The following is a 20,450-nucleotide window of genomic DNA, read 5'->3' on the forward strand; positions in this document are numbered from 1 at the left end:
CTTGTTTTGTCTTTCAGATGCGGGATGCAGCGGCGAAGGCCTCCGGAGCGTGCGAAGAGTTGGTAAGCTTTTGTCTTTCAGATGCCGGAATGCAGTGTGAAGACCTCCGGAGCGCACGAAGAGTAGGTAAGATTTTGCCTTTCAGATGCCGGAATGCTAACCTGTTCCTTCTTGTCTTTATAGGTGTTGCTGAAGACTGGATTCAGGATGGTAAGCCTTTGCCTTTCAGATGCCGGAATGCTAACCTGTTCTTTCTTATCTTTATAGGTGTTGCTGAAGACTGGATTCAGGATGGTAAGCCTTTTTCCTTAGTCCCAGGACCGGATGCAGAAGACACGATGAGCGTTCTGCTGCAGAGGTTGCAGAATAACGCAAAGCAAGATTCATCCACCGGGTGTGGTTTAAATAGCCTCCTGTAGTGCTTAGGTGTCTCCTTCCACAGCCACGCCTAAGTAAGAAAAGAGTTCCTGGTAAGAAAAGAGTTCCTGCCTTCCAGAAGAGTTCCAGTGTTCTGAATCTAGGGAGTGGCTCCAGCCCCACCCAACAGGAAAAGTAGTTCCAAACAGAAGAGGATCAGAGGCTCAACTGGCAGGCAAGTAAGCAGCATGGTCTGCTGAAGGTAAGTCCACCCAAGCATTATGAGCCCGGCGCTTCCAGCGCTGGGACTGGGCATATTTATGAGCCTGGTGCCACTGGCGCCAGGACTGGGTCCAAAAGGTCCCAATTGGGACTGGTTGGCACTTGGAACCTGGGTTATGGATCTGCTTCCAAGGGAGTTGGGAAAACCCTGACCTTTTGGAAGCAGAGATCATGACAGTACCCCCCCTCAAGGCCCCTCCCAAACCGGGCTTCTCCGGGGGTTTTGGCTTGTCAGGAAATGTTCGGTGAAATCTTTTGATTAGGCGAGGAGCGTGGACATATTCAGCAGGTTCCCAGGATCTCTCTTGGGGGCCGTAGCCTTTCCAGTCAATTAGGTAGAATAGTTTAGATTTGGAGATCTTGGAGTCCAGAATGCTTTTGACTTCAAACTCGAGTTCTCCATCCACTAGGATAGGTTTTGGAGATTTGGTTAGTCGGGTTTGAGGTTGCACGGGTTTTAATAGAGAGACGTGGAAGACCGGATGTATCTTCATGTGCGGGGGCAAGTCCAACTTGACCGCTACTGGGTTTACTATGGTAGTGATGGAATAGGGACCAAGGTATCTTGGGTTGAATGTGCGTGGCCCTTTTAGAGATAGATATTTGGTGGATAACCAGACTTGATCCCCTACTTGATAGTGAGGGGCTTCCTTCCGATGTTGATCTGCTCCTTTCTTGTATTGTTCTTTAGCCCTTTGAAGGTGAAAAACAGCTTCCTTAAAGGCTTGGGTGATTGTAGAATGCAGGTAGTCTACTGCTGGTGTTTCAAGATCTTGGAGGGGATCCAACTCCGAGGTTCGAGGGTGACTGCCGTACAAAAGAAAAAACGGGGTTTTCCCAGTTCCCGAATGGACAGAGTTATTGTAGGCATACTCGGCTATCCAAAGGATATCTTTCCAAGTTTTTTCAGTTTGTTGCAGCATGCAGCGTAAATACTGTTCCAGAGTTTGATTGGTCCTCTCGGTTTGTCCGTCGGTCTGAGGGTGGTGACTGGTCGATAGTCTCACATCAATTTGAGCCGACCGACAGCAACTTCGCCAAAAATGAGAAATAAATTGACTACCTCGATCCGAAATTAGAACCGAAGGAAAACCGTGCAGTCGGATGATGTTTTCGAGAAATTCTCGGGCCAGAGTTGCTGCTGTTGGCAAGCCTTTGAGCGGAATGAAATGCGCCATCTTGGAGAATAAGTCCACGATTACTAGAATCGTATTGTATCCGGAGCATGGAGGTAGATCGGTGATGAAGTCCATAGAAAGCGTATGCCAAGGGCGAGGTGGGATGTCAATAGGGCGTAAGAGGCCTGCTGGTCTTTCCTTTTGACTCTTGTTTTGGGCGCATACTCCACAGGACATTATAAAGTCTCTGATATCTTTTTTCCAAGACGGCCACCAGAAGTAGCGCTTGATCTTTTCTGAGGTCTTGGCTATACCGGGATGACCTTCCATTAAAGAGTCGTGATAACAAGAGATTACTTTTTTCTGTAAATCTGTGCTGGGTAGGTATAATCGTTCTTGGAAATACAATAAGTTGTCCTTTACTGCAAAGTCCTTTCCCTGCAGATGCCAATTCTGTATGTCTGCTGGAGTTACAAGTTGCCTGGCTTTATCCTTAACTTCCTCTATGGATTCTGTGGCGATTACACCCAGAATTCTTTGTTCGGGAATGATTGGTACAGGTTTAGGGTTGACCAAGTGTTCTTCCACTCCCATCCGAGAAAGGGCATCGGCTTTACCGTTCTTTGTACCAGGTCGATAGGTAATTATGAAGTCAAACTCGGCAAAGAATAATGCCCAACGGAGTTGTCTAGAGGATTGGGCTTTTGCGGTCTTCAAATATTGCAGGTTTCGGTGATCCGTAATCACAGTAACGGTGTGTCGGGCCCCCAGCAGATAATGCCGCCAAGCCTTAAAGGCAGACTTGATAGCCAGAAGTTCCTTGTCAGTAATCGTGTAATTGATTTCAGGAGGCGAGAATTTGCGGGACCAAAATGCCACGGGATGCAACTGATTGGTTACCGGGTCCTTTTGTGATAGAACTGCCCCCATGGCAAGGCTTGAAGCATCAGTTTCCACGATGTAGGGGAGTTCGGGGCGAGGGTGTTTTAAGATTGGTGCAGAGATAAATTTAGTCTTCAAATCCTGGAAAGCTTGTTCCGCCTCGGTAGACCATTCAAAACGTTTGTTTTTCTTTAACAAGGCAGTGATGGGCTGGACTATTCGAGAGAATTCGGGGATAAACCTGCGGTAAAAGTTAGCGAAGCCTAACATGCTTTGCACACCTTTTACGGAGGATGGTGATGGCCATTTGAGAACTGCATCGACCTTCTTTGAATCCATACGCACTCCGCCAGGTGATAATATGAATCCCAAGAATTCAACTTCAGTCACGTTGAAAACACATTTTTCCAACTTAGCGAAAAGTTTGTGTTGACGCAATCTTTCGAGGACCATTTTCACGTGTTTCCGATGTTCAGATTCCGATGAAGAATAAACGAGGATGTCGTCGATGTAAACAACAACACATACATCTATGAGCTCTCTGAGGACATCGTTCATAAAATATTGAAAGGCGGCCGGGGCATTGCAAAGTCCGAAGGGCATGACCTGATATTCAAATAGCCCATACTTGGTGCGGAAGGCCGTCTTCCATTCATCGCCCTCTTTTACTTGTACCAAGTGGTAAGCTCCTCTAAGATCCAGCTTTGTATATATGCATGCTTTTCTGACTTGGTCCAGGAGTTCAGGGATCAAAGGTAACGGATATCTATTCTTAACGGTGATCTGGTCCAGGGAGCGGTAATCGATACAAGTTCTAAGGTCTCCTTCCTTTTTTGGAACGAAGAACAAAGCTGAAGAAGCAGGGGACTTGGAAGGACGAATAAACCCATTTGCCAGGTATTGATCCAGGTATTGTCGAAGGTGAAGGTTCTCAGGCTCGGTGAGGGCATAAATTCTACTACAAGGAGGAGTAGATCCAGGTAGCAGGTCTATCTGGCAGTCATAAGACCTATGAGGAGGTAGAGAGTTAGCCTGATCCTTCCGGAAAACATCTTGGTATTCTAGGTATTCGGGAGGTAACTGGGGAGTCTCTGAAGAAATTGCGGCCAGTGCAACACCAGGTGGACGGTGACAAGTAGAGACACATTCTGGAAACTGGACCGTTCTTGCTCGCCAATCGATCAGAGGATTGTGTTTCTCTAACCAAGGTATTCCTAGAATAATCTGAAACTGAGGGGCCTTGATCACATCGAACACGATCTTCTCATGGTGTCCATCTTGACTTACTAGCGTCACCTCTTGAGTGGTATGCGTTACTGGCCCGGAGGCTATCTCCGTACCATCCACCGTAGTAATGACGTCCTTTACAGCCTTGGGACAAAGAGTTAGATTCATCCTCAAAACCATTTCATGATCCACATAATTGCCGATGGCACTGCTGTCGACGTAAGCTTCAATTGCATGTAATCGATCCGGATTATCAGGGCTAATGAGGACCATAGGTATCACAAAATGCGAGGTCACGGAACTGGTTTTCACGCTCGGCAAGAGGACCTCTATTCTTGTCGGGCGAGGTCGTTTCCCTGCTCAGAGTTTGTAACTTTGGTAACTGCAGCTCCTACTGCCTTCTTGGCAGGTTTCACCGGACAGTCTCGAAGAAAGTGCCCTGAGTTTCCGCAATATAGGCATAATTGCAACTGTTTCCTCCTTTCCCGCTCCCTTTGTGTTAGAGGACCTTTCAGACCCCCTATTTGCATGGGTTCCCCGGAGTCTACTCCTTTGGAAGGAGTTGGCGGTTTGGAAAATACTCGAGCATCAAACTTGGAACGATCGGCCTTCCTGTTCTGCAGCCTGTGATCTATTTGAACGACCAAGTCTATATAATCCGAACAGTCTTGTGGGGGATTCACTACTTGGGCTAAAACGTCTTTGAGCTCTCCACGTAGATCTCTATAAAACAGCGTAATCCTTTTGTCCTCAGGCCATTGAGTTTCCACTATTAGTCTATTGAAAGATGCAATATAAGCCAAAAGGTCTTGATTACCCTGTCGCAACGAAAGAAGCTCATTGTCCAAGGCCTGCCCCTGTGAATGTCTTGCGAACAGTTTTTCCATACTAAGCTGAAAGGCTTGAAAATCATGGAGAACCGGATCATCTTGATTAACTAGAGGGATCGACCAGTCTGCCGCATTGCCACTAAGGTACGAAAGCACGAAAGCTACTTTAGCTTGATCAGTTGGAAAGGCTGCTGGCCGGCATAAGAAATGCAACCGGCACTGATTGATAAATACTGCAAACTTCTTTGGGTCACCAGAAAATCGTTCGGGCGGAGCCAGAGGTACATTCCCAGGTAGGTTGATCTGCACTGGATTCATAGAGGATGTTGAAGGAAGATTTGCCCCTGATGCGGGTAACGGGGTCTGTCCGGCTTGTGACTGTAGCACTTGTCTAGCAAGATTGTCTGTTCTCTCCTTGGAAATAATTAGTTCCCTTCTTAGAGCATTCGTTTCCTGACGAGCTGCATGCACTTCTGCCCTTAATTCCCCAAGTAACCGGGCTAGGGGGTCAGTATCCGAGGTTTCCATAGCGCCTGGGCGAGAGTTTTGCGGTAGGCTTTGCGTTCTGTAACGCTCACCTGATTCTCGCAGAGGCGCCGGTCTTGACTGGGCGACTACCGTATCTTCAAAGGTGATGTGTAGCACCCGGTTGGCTCTTTGGGCTGGACCTCTGTGCACTGTATGCCTGACGTGTAGAGTAAGATGTCTGCAGATAGAAAATATGGGGTTAATGAACTGGGGTTATTGGGGTGTCCCTATCTCTTTCCTCTTCTCCTCTCCTGTAGACCCCCAAAGGTTAACGCTCTCACCTTAGGTAAGTGAATGCCGAGCTCTCCATCTGCCTCGGGGCAGGGTGCTGTAACCAGTTTCTTCACTGGATAGGTAGCGCAGGCCTCTTGACTTCAGAGGACTGCTGTCCGTCGTTTACTGCACGAACGGTAAGTTTCGAGTCATTCAAATGTCTTTAAAGTCTTTAGTAATGATGTCTCTTGTTTTGCAGGGTTCCGGCGATGGCGGATGACAGGCTGAAGTGAGTCGAAGATGGAGCCCGTGTGATGAATAGAAGCGCCTGGAAGCACGTAAGTAAGCGCTTGTTGCCTGCTTCACGATACGCTCTAACTGTCTTTTTATTTTGCAGGTACGAGTTCGGAGCGGCTGCAGGGTGCCGGAATACCCACTGGATTAGATGTGGAAAGGAGTAATGGCACGTGAGTATTAAAGTTCCCCAATGTCTTTAAACGCACCTTGTTTTGTCTTTCAGATGCGGGATGCAGCGCCGAAGGCCTCCGGAGCGTGCGAAGAGTTGGTAAGCTTTTGTCTTTCAGATGCCGGAATGCAGTGTGAAGACCTCCGGAGCGCACGAAGAGTAGGTAAGATTTTGCCTTTCAGATGCCGGAATGCTAACCTGTTCTTTCTTGTCTTTATAGGTGTTGCTGAAGACTGGATTCAGGATGGTAAGCCTTTGCCTTTCAGATGCCGGAATGCTAACCTGTTCTTTCTTATCTTTATAGGTGTTGCTGAAGACTGGATTCAGGATGGTAAGCCTTTTTCCTTAGGCCCAGGACCGGATGCAGAAGACACGATGAGCGTTCTGCTGCAGAGGTTGCAGAATAACGCAAAGCAAGATTCATCCACCGGGTGTGGTTTAAATAGCCTCCTGTAGTGCTTAGGTGTCTCCTTCCACAGCCACGCCTAAGTAAGAAAAGAGTTCCTGGTAAGAAAAGAGTTCCTGCCTTCCAGAAGAGTTCCAGTGTTCTGAATCTAGGGAGTGGCTCCAGCCCCACCCAACAGGAAAAGTAGTTCCAAACAGAAGAGGATCAGAGGCTCAACTGGCAGGCAAGTAAGCAGCATGGTCTGCTGAAGGTAAGTCCACCCAAGCATTATGAGCCCGGCGCTTCCAGCGCTGGGACTGGGCATATTTATGAGCCTGGTGCCACTGGCGCCAGGACTGGGTCCAAAAGGTCCCAATTGAGACTGGTTGGCACTTGGAACCTGGGTTATGGATCTGCTTCCAAGGGAGTTGGGAAAACCCTGACCTTTTGGAAGCAGAGATCATGACAAGGTAGCAGGTGCTAGGGTAAGTACAGACAGCAGGTGTTCAAAAGTGCTGGTAGGTGGGGCGTAGGTTTACATATACAGACCCAAGTACAAGGGTTGCTGAGAGGCAGTGTGGGTGTGCAACTGGGCAGGTAGGTACCTGGTCCCGAAATCAGAGGGTAGCCAGGTGACTACTGCAGTATCAGACAGGAAATCAGCAGGGGAAATCAGCAGATAGAAATTAATGGATAATCAAGCATCTCCACAGAGCACTCTTTATCTTCCCTTTGAAATATAGTCAGAATATCATTATGGTATTTCTTCTGTGCATGATTAATTCAAACTTATGTGCAGATCCATTAATGGATGTAGGGCTAAAACCAGCGTTTGTACTGCATTGGTATCATCATCTTAAAGTTCTTGCATATTGCAAATAAGCATAAACAATGTTTTGTTGTTGGTAACTATTTATAACAGACATCAAAAATGTCTTATCATGCTCTCATAGTGCAACTAATCTTTAACAACTCAACACATAATGATTTATTTAACACATTAATGAGGTCACATAGTGCAAATAGATGTAAATAACATAGTACTGCTATTGCTATCATAGTGCAAATGAGCATAATCAAAATCTTGTTCTTGGTACCTACTTATTGCAGACAACAAAGATGTCTTAAAGTGCTTGCATAGTGCATATAATGTTTAACCATTCAACCATAAATGTTCCTAACATATTAATGACATCATAATAAAGTGCTTGCATAGTATATAAATGGATGTTAACACATTGTCATTACTGTTACCTATCTGTTACAGCATTGTAAAAAATGTCTGTGCTGTCATAGTGCAAATAATAATGAACAATATATTGTAATCAACTATAGATCTCACAGGTATTATTACTGTTCATGAGATTTATAAATCTAGTTAAGTACACCTTTAAGGGAATAGAAACAGAATTATTTTGGTCTTGTAATAATTAAATGCCAATGCATATTACAAATCTGTTCAACCCTTGTGACATCTTAACTTACACATAATGTTAAGAGATAGTGAACTATAAAGGGTTAGATATTTGAAAAATAGAGGCGAGAAAAAACAAACTCTAAAAGAGAAAAAAAATGTAAAATACATCAACTCTGCCAATTAAGAAAATAAATAAACATGATTTGGGAATCACACTTTAAGCAGTCTGATCAACATTCAGTAAGTTTTAGGATTGATTCTAATTCATGTTATCTGAAGTGCCCCCCACTGCCATATTATGACAGTGGGGGTTTTAGTTTCAAAATCCATAATACATTTGGGCCTGCTTCATGGAATTATCTGCGCATAAAATCAGGACTTTGCATGCCAAACTTGGAGCAAAATCCCTTTTGTCAATTCATGGAATCGATTGAGCAGCACTTTTTCATACTTTGCCGGGTCTTCGTGCAGGCTTGGCAAGTCTCTGTCAGTGGACGAGAGCCTTGCGCGAGACAGGAATTTAGGGGTGCATGTGTACGCAGCCGAGGTTCCAATTTAAAACAGGGGTGTGCGTACGCAGTGTATCTGGGTGCAGGAACCGATTACGCACGCAGAGTTTCCAAGTATTACCTGAGTTACAATAAATAGTACACATGTTGTCGGGGTCCGGTAAAACTTATGGGGGACCCGAGATGCAGGCCTGCTTGCGGGGGACCCCACGCACTGTTTGAAGGGTGCATGTATTCTCCCCAGGGGAGCATGAAAAGGTAGCTGTTTCTGGCTGTTTCTGCTTTGCATGGGGGCGTGTTGGAGGCGTTCTGACCACGACTTGCACATACTGTTAATTTGCACAAACAATTCCATGAAAATACAGTTTTTCTGCGCAGACTCACGCAGAGTCATTGTCAGCACACAGGCTTTTCGGGATCTCTGCGCAGTATTCCATGAATTGGGCCTTAAGTCTCTATTTCTCTCAATTTCAATTCCCTATTTCCCCCATGTGGTGACATGACAACACAATATATGCCAATGAATCTAAAGCCTTGAAAGTTCTTTGCAAGGATCTCATGAAAATGTTTAGGGTATGTAAAATCAGCATTCTTTATTGCTCGAATATATTGAAGAATGCACATTTTCAAATTGCATATCGTGCTGCCTAGATACCTTTTTTTTTTGCATTTATATAAAAGTACATATACTACTTATTTCATATCATATGATATTCTGGACCTAATATGTACATGATTGCCCGCAATGGGATGCTAGAATGTGATACAGTTAATGGGGTATGCACAGTACACAAGTTCAGAATGAATGTGCAGCTTTTATACAAAGTGTACATGCACATGTAGAGTATTTTCATTACAAAAGCTCGGAATGAATGTACAGCTTCTATACAAAATGTGCACATACATGTAGAGTATGTACACTACACACATTCAGAATGAATGTACATCTTCTATATGAAATGTCCATGTACATGTAGAGAATGTAAATCACACAAGCCAAGAATGAAAGGGGAGCTTCTACACAAAATGTGCATTTACAAGTACTGTCTGTACAATAAACATGCTCAGAATTAATGTACAGCTTCTACACAAAATGTGCATATACATGTAGAGTATGGACATTATGCATGCTCACAATTAATGTAAGGCTTCAACACTCAATATACATGTACATGTAGAATTTGCACCTTACACACATTTGGAATGAATGTACAGCATTCAACCATGAAACTCCAAGTATAAGCACTCACTTTGTACCACTATGAATGGAACCTCAACAATCACTTAAAGTATGAGGCTATTTACATAAATACTATCCTTGATGTTAGTGCTAAGGTTGGATTTGTAGTGGTATGAAGTTTTTATTTATATTTGGAGCTTCATGGTGGAATTTGTAGTGTTGTACAGTCAGTGTTTGTACCTTAACATTGTTATTTTCTCACTTTTTGTTATCTTAACCTTATCTTTTGATTAAAATGTTTGTTTATCTATATATGCATATTGCTATGGTTAAGTTGCACTCCCCATAGGAAGTAACCTTTTGGGGCGAGCTGCATCTGTTGTGGGGTTTGCTAAATCTGCAAAAGAAAATCCGAAATAAATATAGATCTTGTAAAGTTTTATGTGATTGTATCAAAGGACAGTAACATTTCAAGGGTTGTCCAACCTTTGTGAATTTCTTAATGACTTGCATTAAACACATCTGTGTTGTGCCTCCAGCCGAAACCAGTGAATGCATTTTAATCAAATTTTCATGAGGAGAAGCAGCCTGTTTCCAACTGTGTGCTTTCACAAATCTGGCATTAATCTATCTAATATTTGTTTTAATTGTTAAATTTAGGTACAGAAAATAATGATATAACTTTGGTGCCTGAGCCATGGCCTACTCTGGGTTTCTTGGCAGGGATTGCACCATAGCTGAAGTCTATTCGTCAGGTTTTTAGGCCTCTGGCTGTGGTAGCAGACCATGGACAGTGACCCACTGTCCCATTATGAGGCTTTTGTCTAGTGGCTATCGTGGGTGGCTTGGTGGGGCCCAGGGCATGGTCAAACTCATGCTGCAAGACTCTCAATGATAACTTCCCAGCATGCTCTGCTGGAAGGGGCACACATCAATATTGTTTCAAATATGTGTTTGTTAAAGGAGAGTTACAGTTCATTCATATATGTTAAATTTAAACATTTTAATAACTTGCCTACAGTGGTGGGACATCAAGAAACATCTTCAAGTATACAAAAGATAGCAATTCACTGACAAAACATTATTAAAGGAACATTATAGTTCAATTGCCCAAATAAAAACATGTGAAATTCAATGGTTACAGCGACAAATCTAAACATCAAAGACATGTGTCAGTTATGGTAAGCTACATAGCCATGGCCTAAACCCCTGCCATGCACCACTCATTCTGACACACATGACATCACAGATGGCACTACAAATGGCATCAACAATGACTTCACTGATGACATCTCCTATGACATCGCTAATCTTTAAAAATCCTGACAGAAAGAGCTTACAGCGGGGGGCATTTAAGGTACTTCAACAAACATATGAATGTCAATGAGTAGTGCTCTCATGATCTAGTTCATGTATCATAAAATGTACTTATTCAAACAGAAAATGTCTACTGAAGTTCTGTTGAGAATACAGAAAAGCTTAAAATATTTTACCATAGGCAATGCCTGCAGGATGCAGCATAATGTAGAGTATTCTTAGTATGGTAGATTTAGACAGTATAACCATAGGTCCAAGCCTATCACATCCACGAGTTATAGTAAACTAATAATTAAGTGAAAAATATACAACACAAATTAGGCACTTCTCTGGATACATAGTAAATAATGATAATGATGTGTTATTTATATAGCGCCTTAATGCAAAGAGCTTTACAGAGCACATATTTACATACAGTATCACCCAACTGAAACTGGTACTCATTTATCGACATTGGAAGGATGAGAGGCTGAGTTGGCCTTGCCGGGATTCAAACCTACGACCTGCAGAACACGCTCAGATCGCAGCAGCTAAAGCTCAACCCGCTGAGCTATCTTAGATATAGTATATCTTATAGCTTTGATGTATGCAAGTCTGATGGACATAGAAGTAACCTCTGGTAAGAGGAAAATTAATACTAGGACCAAAGCATGACAATAAGATTAGTGTCAGCCATCACAAAAACTAGGATTAGAGTCACTCATCATACATATAATGTTTACAATTGTATTATCTATCTGGGACTGGCTTATATTTCCCTGTAGGTACACCATGAGTTTACCTAAGGACATTGCACATCCTAAAGGCCCACATAGTATGTTTGTCATTCTCATTCTTTCAGTTCAGTACTTGGAGGTAAACTCCACTGTTTGTTGTCACTAAACAAAAAGGCCTCCCCATGATAAGTGATGTGATCGATGATGCAATTGTTCATGCCATCTGTGGTGTAATGAGTTATGGTGTGAGCAAAATTCATAGTGGCTCGAATTTTGGTAGTGCTGCCTAGAATAACTGGCAAATGTCTTTGTTTTTAAAATGTTGTGCTGCAAACATAACATCTCTTTAAAAAAACACTGTACTCCAGGGCAGAATTGAATGACAGTAATCTACAAATACAGGCATTTTAGTAGATATCTATTATGCCATTACTACTGGATCCTGTACAGTGACAATGTAAATCGCTTTATTTTATTTCTGTTTTATACACGCCACCTGCTCTCCAGTGCCCTCAAAGGTTTTAATTCACATTCAGTTTCCCAGTACCCGTACACGACTGTCATTGCTACAAAACAAAAACAAAATAAAAGATTGTTGTTGTAAACAATTCTTCTACTGTACTCTATTGAACTTTAGACATTTAACGAGATACAAAATAAAGATTTAATTACAGTCAATGCTATAGGTAGGTATTGAAAATCTGCTAGCAGGGTATTCATAGATTAGGGCAACTGGCTGAAACCTCAAGTAACTCAAACCATTATTCCTAAGAGGGAAATGAAAAAATGAAGGCATTCATTGAAAAGGTGTAGCTCAATCTCCCTTTAAATTATGTCACATAGGTCACATTGGTGACACGAGATCATGGACCAGATGAATACAGAAAACTTAAGATCAAGGTCTTTTATTTGGGAGCTATAATTCTGCACTGGTAAAATATTTAAATGTAGATGGCATAAATTGCAACTTAAACATGTCACAGTGAGTATGGTGATTCCTAACTAAAATAAGTGCAACTAAAAGTCCAAAGTGAGTTTGCTGCAGGAGCGGAAATGTGCCTGTGTTCACTATCAAGGTCAACAATTACTCATGAACAAATTAATCTATAAGCAAAGTGGTTTCCCAGTATTTACCTTGGGTTTGCTGATAGTCCTCAGAAATACTACTTTTCACAGAAAAGTCTCCCTTTTTTGTACTTACTGGTTTCTAGTACCATGCCCTATTTAGGGATCACCAGCTTCTGCACATTGATGTACTCTTCCTCAGTGGGAGACTCTGAATCTCGGATACTGGGAAGGTTGAGGTGTGGGCATGTAGGTTCTAGAGTCCTGAATGTGAACCATTACAGCGTGGTAGGACAGGATGGTGGCTAGCTAATCTTCTCTCCCTCTGATTGTTCCTTTTTAGCCTTGCCACATCTTCACCAGCTTGCATCCTACTCCTCAGATCCTCTAGTTCCCTCACACAGAACAGTCCTAACTCTTCCTTTATCTGGATCCTGTCTTGACATTCCATGCATTCTTTAAATGTATGCACTAAATGCTTCTCCTGTTCTTCCAATCGACCACCTCTCTACTCAACTTGCTTTACCATCTCCTGTACCAAATTTGCATCCCGTACCCCAGTTCCTTCTCCCTTTGTGATCACCTTTCATCACTGGATTCTCCTATCCACTCTTTACCCTCGTCCCTGTCTTCTTTGATTCTTTTGGCACCTTCTTTTTCAAAAGTCCCCCACCCTCAACCACTGTCTCCAATTCACAACTATTTTTACACCATTTTCACCACTCTGCCAAACACCCATCTCCTTCATGATCTCCTCTAACTCACTACTCTCTCTCTGACTTTCTTCATCCTTTTGAGGGCCATGCCTCTCACCAATAATATTGCTTCAACTCTCATGTATTACTTTCACCTTCATAACCCTTTTGCTACTACCCTCTTTCAGGCCACCGTTACTAACTTTGGCCACCACTACCTTGCTACTTTCAGCAGCCTCATTTCTCTTGGCTTGTCAGTTTGGTCTCATGGCAATCTCCTTCAGCTCCAACGCTCTAATGTGGCCCAGCCTTCTGGAGCTCTCTTCCAGCCTCATGAGCTCTGGTGACCCTCCATGTTCTCATAGTCTCTCCTCCAGTCTACTGCAAATAAATATATCCTTTATAGTTTATCTGGCTCCTACTCCAACCCTTTCCTCTCTCAGACTGAGCCCTTGGGACTTATAGGGCTTTTGCCCCACCTCCCAGCCTCTCTATGGTGAGATTGCATTCTGGTGTGTCAGGAAGGATGAAGATTGGGTGTTGGTTTCAATCCTGGGATGGCACAGACCCATGCTTTTGGAGTTGGGGTTTGCCTGTGGCTCACCTTGGTCAGTCCTCTCTCTGTTTGCCACAACACTGGTATTGTCTTCCAACCTCTCTCTATGGAAAATAAATGCATGTGTTTTCTCTTCCACAATCTGGTGTAAAGATGCACTGGTGGACCCTACTCCTGAGGTTGGCCCCCATTCTGCCCATGCGATGGACTGCATAGGCCTATCTGTTCCTAACTATAGGATAGTGGAAGCCATGCATGATGGATAGCTGGTTGATGGTTGAGGTTCCCTTTCTAATTCAGGCCCCCCATTTCCACACTGTACATAACATTCCTGTACCTGGGGAGAAAAGCTGAGCTTGTGGTGCTGTTGGACCACCTTCCTTCAATATCCTTAAAGAACCAGTAGCTGCAGAGTCACCATGTGTAGCAGGAAGGAAAGCATTGTACTGATATCCGGATTTCCTCAAACCCATATGGTCTCATTTCCTCAGGTATAGGGACTCTGCCCCTTTGTCACAACAACCAATGTCCTTTTCCTTTGCATTTGTGTAGCCTCCACCCATGAATATTACAAAGACTATGTAGGTTTAGGCTATGTCATTTTTATGGGATCCTATATGGGAGCCGATTCCCTAAAAGGCTGCCATTCTCTGTGAACCTCTGCACTACACACACAGCTGTTGCTGGATGGGTACTTGTACAATTACTGTTTAATATGTGCTTCTACAAGATCACTCCCCTTAAGCTCCCCTCTCCTCTTTTCCCTACCAACAGCTGCATAATTTGTGTGATAAAGAGTATTATTCCCTTTGCAATCTAACAAGTAGGCACAAATACCTACCCTACCGACTGAGAATCGATGCCTTCAAGTTGGACCACCTCAACTGAACGGTTGCACTTCAAAAGGAAAAAAGCAAGGCTATTGCATGAAACAATGCCCGCTCATCTAACAATTTTCCTTGTAGTGCTTAAAACTTTGAGAGAGATTTCAAGTTCCACCATTACAACAGGTTCAATTTTGAACACAGCATTTGACTAGACCCAATATTCTATCAGCACCACCCTCTAAATGGAGTCTAAGAAGGTCTTCACTTGGCAGAGCTTACTATACAAACAGCCTAAGTCCTTCAATAGAGCAGCTTTGGCATGTGCTGCGTCTTCCATGAAAAGAGAACAACCTCAGAAGCAGAGTGTCTCTCCAGACGTCAAGAACGTTTCAGTGCATTCGAGAAAGAAACATGTCCTCTTCATTATTGAAAATGAGTAATTGTGCTGGATATTGTGTCTCTTCAATGTCTCTGAGCATGCTGTAAACCAGTGCACATAGTATTGAGTTTGAATGAGTTTGAAATTGGGGTTCAGTTCTCTGAACTCTGTGCAGTTCTCTGTGCTGTGTTCTTCCCATCTATGATGCTGTTCTCTTAATGTACGTATCATCTTTCTCCCATGTCTTCACGCCCCACTGTGCTACTGCATCCATGACAATAACATGATGTATGCGAAGTGCAGGAAGAAGAGAGATTGCACAGTAAAATGTAATGGGTAAAAGAGCACAACGATGCTTACGTGTAGAAGTAGCAGGAAGTCACACGTATCACGTGGGAGAGTCTTACAAAAGAACAACAAGGAATTTTAGCAGCCACTTTCGGGCTAACCCCTCCCAACACACTGTGGGATGCAGAGGGTTTCCTTTGTACTGTGCATCAGGCAGTGTAACCTGTATCTCATGAGCAAAAAAGTGTGCATGTGAAGCGAGACAGTACAAAAGGTTCATGGGGAGCTAGCTACAAAGTGCAAGCATCTGGGAGAAGCACATTTATGTGGAAACATTGGCAGGGCTTACCTCATTAGAGGTACACGTTATCATAAAGAATGAATCCAGAAGAACAATTCATGACTTTTACTCCAACCTTCAATGCCTTCCACCCCAGCATCCTCTTCTTCTCTGCACCTTTAGCAAACTGTCTTCACGCACCTTGCCACCTTGCCCACCTGACAGAATCTTTGAACACCCTTGATACTTCTCTTCTGGATAACACTTCTGATGGCAGATTCCCCAAACCACACTCTCCTGGGTACTGGAAATGGGCCCACAGTGATAAAGTATCTTCTTGTACCTATATGTACCTGTTGCTGCTTGCACAAGCACAAGTACCTCAACTCACTCCAGGATTACAAGTTACTGAGGAGGACAAGCAAATCATTTTTAGCAACTACACAAAGTCTGAGATGGTTTTAATTCTATTCAAGTGTGTGTTAATGTTTAGGGAGTATCATACATGCTTTAAAAAAATAATATTGATGGGTCAGATCAACGCAATGGAAAAATTCGATCAATGAATTCTTGAATATGGAAAAATTGAGCTCCTATTGCCCCTCCCTCCTCATCAGTGCCAGCAATATTCCCCCTTAAGCAGTGCTTTGCCTTATCCACTTCTGAGCAAGCATGCATCACAATTCAATACATCTATCCGGAATTATGACTACAAACGAAAACAACACACCCGAATGAACATGCACCTGACTGATGCGAACTTATTTATTCCAAAATTAATGTTGAGTCAAAATATGTAAATAAAAGGAAAAAAATAACAGAACAAGTTTGTGCATGTGTCTGTGCCTCTTTATCTACATTTAAACATAGATGCCTTGGTCACTCCTTTGAAAAATCAAAATAAGGCAAATCATTTAACAGTAATAAACATCTGTGGGAGTGTAGTGATTTTTAAGAACTCCCCATTTTCGTATGTGAGGGGGTGTGACAGTAGAGCACAGGTTGGTCTGGCCGTTACCCGATGTCTCTCCTAGAGGGTTGAAAAAGTGGGATCCCAAATGCTGCATCCATCCAATGCATGGAAGTACTCCTATCCAGAGGTGGCACTTCCCTGCTTCCCTGCTTCTAAAAACACTGAACAAATGATATGAGATATTTCTGGTTAAGACTCTGAGTTGCACTCTTAGACAATTTTGTCTAGGAATGGTGTTCCAAGTAAAAGAAAACCAAAACCATGCAGTAGTCACTCCCCCTGCTGGGCCATGTTGTGCAACAAAAGAATATTCCCAAAGTTAAGCGGAAAAAGGCTACCTTGGAGTTTGCATGAGAAAACAAAATAAGTTCCCCAAACTTACAAAGGGAAGAGTTCAGGAAGTCACTGTCAACAGGGTCCAGTGAAGCAACAGCCAGACATGATATGATATGGCATTTATAACGTGCCTATACACAAGGGTTTCAAGGCGCAACGAGGCAAGAGAGGGGGGACAGAGGGAAGACAAACAACAATCCTACTAGGTCAAGTGTCATTCAGTGCATGGGAAGTGAAAAGCGGAAAGTACAGGAGGGAAGGTGAAGGGGACAGTGAAGTACATGGGATAATAGAATAAATAACAATAAGTAAAAGTAAGGTCAGCAGGTGGCAAGTGCAAGGGTATGTGTAGGCATCAGGTGTCAAGTGCTGGTAATGGACTGTAGGGATAAAGAAAACAGTCCCCAAGAATGGGGGTTGCCAGGAAGGCAGTGCAGGAGTGCGACTGTGGGCAGGGGACCTGGGCCAGAGATCAGAGGGTGTCCATGTAACCAGTGTAGTTTCAGTTTCGGCCAGGAAGTCAGCAGGGCAGAGGAGAAAACGCAGAAGCAAAGAGAAAGATTTTGAGGTAATTCCAGAACCGGAGCTGATTCTCCTCAAGTTTCAGGGAGGCACAGAGGCTGTTCCAGAGGGAGGCCCCAACTGAAGATAAATATCTACCACCAACTTGTTGCTTGGAGATGCGACTGACCCTGATGGAGTTGGAGGCGGATGACCAAAGTGCTTGCGAAGGAAGATATTTAGGAAGAGAGAGTTGAAGGTTTTGAGGCCCCAAACCCCAGACGGTCTTTTGTACTTAATCCTCGCAGCCACTCAGAGCTAGTGCAGAGATTACAGTCCTGGAGAGATATGATCCCTGTGCTTGGCTACATCTTGTGTTCTATCATATCTATCATATCTATCATATCTCATGTGAAATTGGGTAGATTGGCAGGTTCTTCTGGATTTTTCCCATGGATTTGTCCATAAATCTTCACAGAAGTTGCTGATAAGTGGGGACAAATCATACACAAAATAACTTAAAAGGCTTCAGGAAGGGAGAGAAAGTTGAAGGGGAGAGGAGGGGCATGGCGAACCTGAGTGGAGTAGTTAGCAAAAGGAAATTAAGTGATGTGGATCAGTGGATATTATCCAATTGGCAAAGCACATTACATTCAATGGTGAGATATTGCAGTAGATTAATGCACTTACTGCAGAGATCTATGTATAAACTGCAAGACCCATGTTTGGATCTGAGAAAGAAAAAATTAATATTAGCTTAGGGACTCGGGTAAATCAGCTTTACTCCTCCTCGTGGACCTATCAGCTGCATTTGACCTGGCGGATCATAAGGTCCTTTGCAGTCATCTGGATTCGGCTGCTCATTTCTCTGAAGAAGCTATAATATGGATTGACCATATTGGTATCACCTACACTAATTATGCAGATGATACTTAGATTCTCCTACCACTTATTGGGGATTATGACAAGGATTTGCCCTTGGTGAACAGTGTATATCTCATCATCCAGACATGGATGGCAACCCATGGACTATGCCTGAATGATGATAAGGCTGAGATTATTATCCTGGGCACCCACTCTACTCTAAAAAAACAGACACATATTTATTCTACCTATAACATTGATAACCTCATCGTCACAGCCAATGAGGTGAAAACCTTGGGTGTCTATCTAGATTCTACCCTTACATTCAATAAGCAGGGCAAGGCGATGGCATCTGCCGCTACATATACCTGCAAACTAATTAGAGCAGGTAAACCTTTCCTATCCAATAATAGCTGCATTACCTTGGCCAGAGCACTTGTGCTGTCGAACTTGGATTACGGTAATGCTCTTTACATTTGAACTAATAAGGCTACAATTAAGAGAATCCAGCTTCTCCAGAATAATGCTCTCAGAGCAGCTCTTGGTACCTCAAGGAGAGACCACATTTCTGAAATTAGAAAATCTAACAATTGGCTCTCAACTTATGAAAAAATTCAGTTAAAAGTGGCATCACTTACCTACAAATGCCTAAACAACACCGCACCCTGCTATCTCTCACAGAGCTTTACCAAACTCAATCCTACTAGACAAACTAGATCATCTAGTACCAATAGCCTCGTAGTCGCAAGATTTAAACTCTCGAGAGTTGGGGGACGTATCTTTCAGGTCAAAGCGGCTCTACTATGGAACTCACTATCCTCCCCTTTGCGAGTGGATCAATCTTACCAGGTATTCCTCCAGAACTTTATAACTTGGCTCAAAAACGCTGACATGTAATTTGCCTGACCCACACCTATCCTGACCATATCCACACTTCACCTCTCCGTACACGTTTTGTATATATGTACTTGCTCAGTTACGCTGCACATTTAAGATGTAAGTTGTAAAATGTAATAATATGCCTGTTGTGTAATTAAGATGTATGTGATTCTGATGACTTGTAACCAAGGTGTATGTTATTTTTTGCTATGCGCCCTGATACCCTTGGGTCTGGTGCGCAATATAAGTAATAAAACAAACAAACAGACATTTCATCCTTCTCATGTTGACCAAATTAGTAAAGATGAAGTGGGGAATTGTGACCAGTAGAGTCAGTCATATTTCAAGCATGCCTGGGTCAACTTTCCATCGTTCAGAGGTTGGCACATTGTGTATTATTGAGGTTTGCAATATTTCAATATAGGGAATTTATAACAGACATGGACTTCATAAAGCCCTATCAGGCTAGAGAAGTGCCAGCCATGAATTAGGGGTGTATAATCCTGCTGGGTTTGTTTCCATGAGAGCTACTGAGGATATTTATTTAATAGTAAGGAAGGCCCAAGGGTGCAGGATAACGACCTCAGGCCGGCCAATAGGGCTGAGGCTGAGCCAGTCACACATCAAGCATGTATTATGTTGACTCTCACATTCCACAAAGGAATACCATTTAAGGGGACTGACCATGCATCATTTGTGCTGCAGCATAGACTCTTGGTAATGAGCAGGATACCTTTGTGAATAAGGTGACCTGCACTTCTGTCAAAGTAATAGAAATACAAAATGCATCATCTGCATACTTAATTTGCATTATTTTTTGGGAGTTTTGCACTAAGTGTCTATATTGTGAAAAGATTACAATTTGTGTCAGCTGCAAACAGAAATTTAATGTTGGTTTCTAAATTAAAGTAATAAGCATGTTCAAGAAATAAATCATTTATACACTTTGCTTCCTTTGAGAATTTCTGGCTGGAATGGTTCTGAACTTCTGACCTATTCCATTAACTTTATAATTTGTGTTGTGCATGTGCTGGTCTGACCTATACAACCCAATGTTTACAGCAACATTTCATCAGCCTGAATTGTTTTAAGCCACAAATCAGTCACCCAAATACATTCAAAGTACATTCAAACCCAAATTACCTGAATGCAGTGAAATGATTGGTGAAATCTTTCACTGAGGCTTAGTTTTGGGGAATCCTGCAGTATGCATGCAAGGAATGCCAGGTACACCTGTGCCATAAGCAGAAAAACGTCAAGATGGATGATACTGAAGCCACATTTGTGGATGCGGGAAGACAATGTGAGGGAAATTTCCCAGTTAAGACAAACCCTGCACAGAGATGCAAATATGGGTTAGACACAAAATGGGCCTCATTA

Source organism: Ambystoma mexicanum, chromosome 4q, assembly GCF_040938575.1.
Source record: "Ambystoma mexicanum isolate Mex_15411 chromosome 4q, UKY_AmexF1_1, whole genome shotgun sequence".
Taxonomy (NCBI): domain Eukaryota; kingdom Metazoa; phylum Chordata; class Amphibia; order Caudata; family Ambystomatidae; genus Ambystoma; species Ambystoma mexicanum.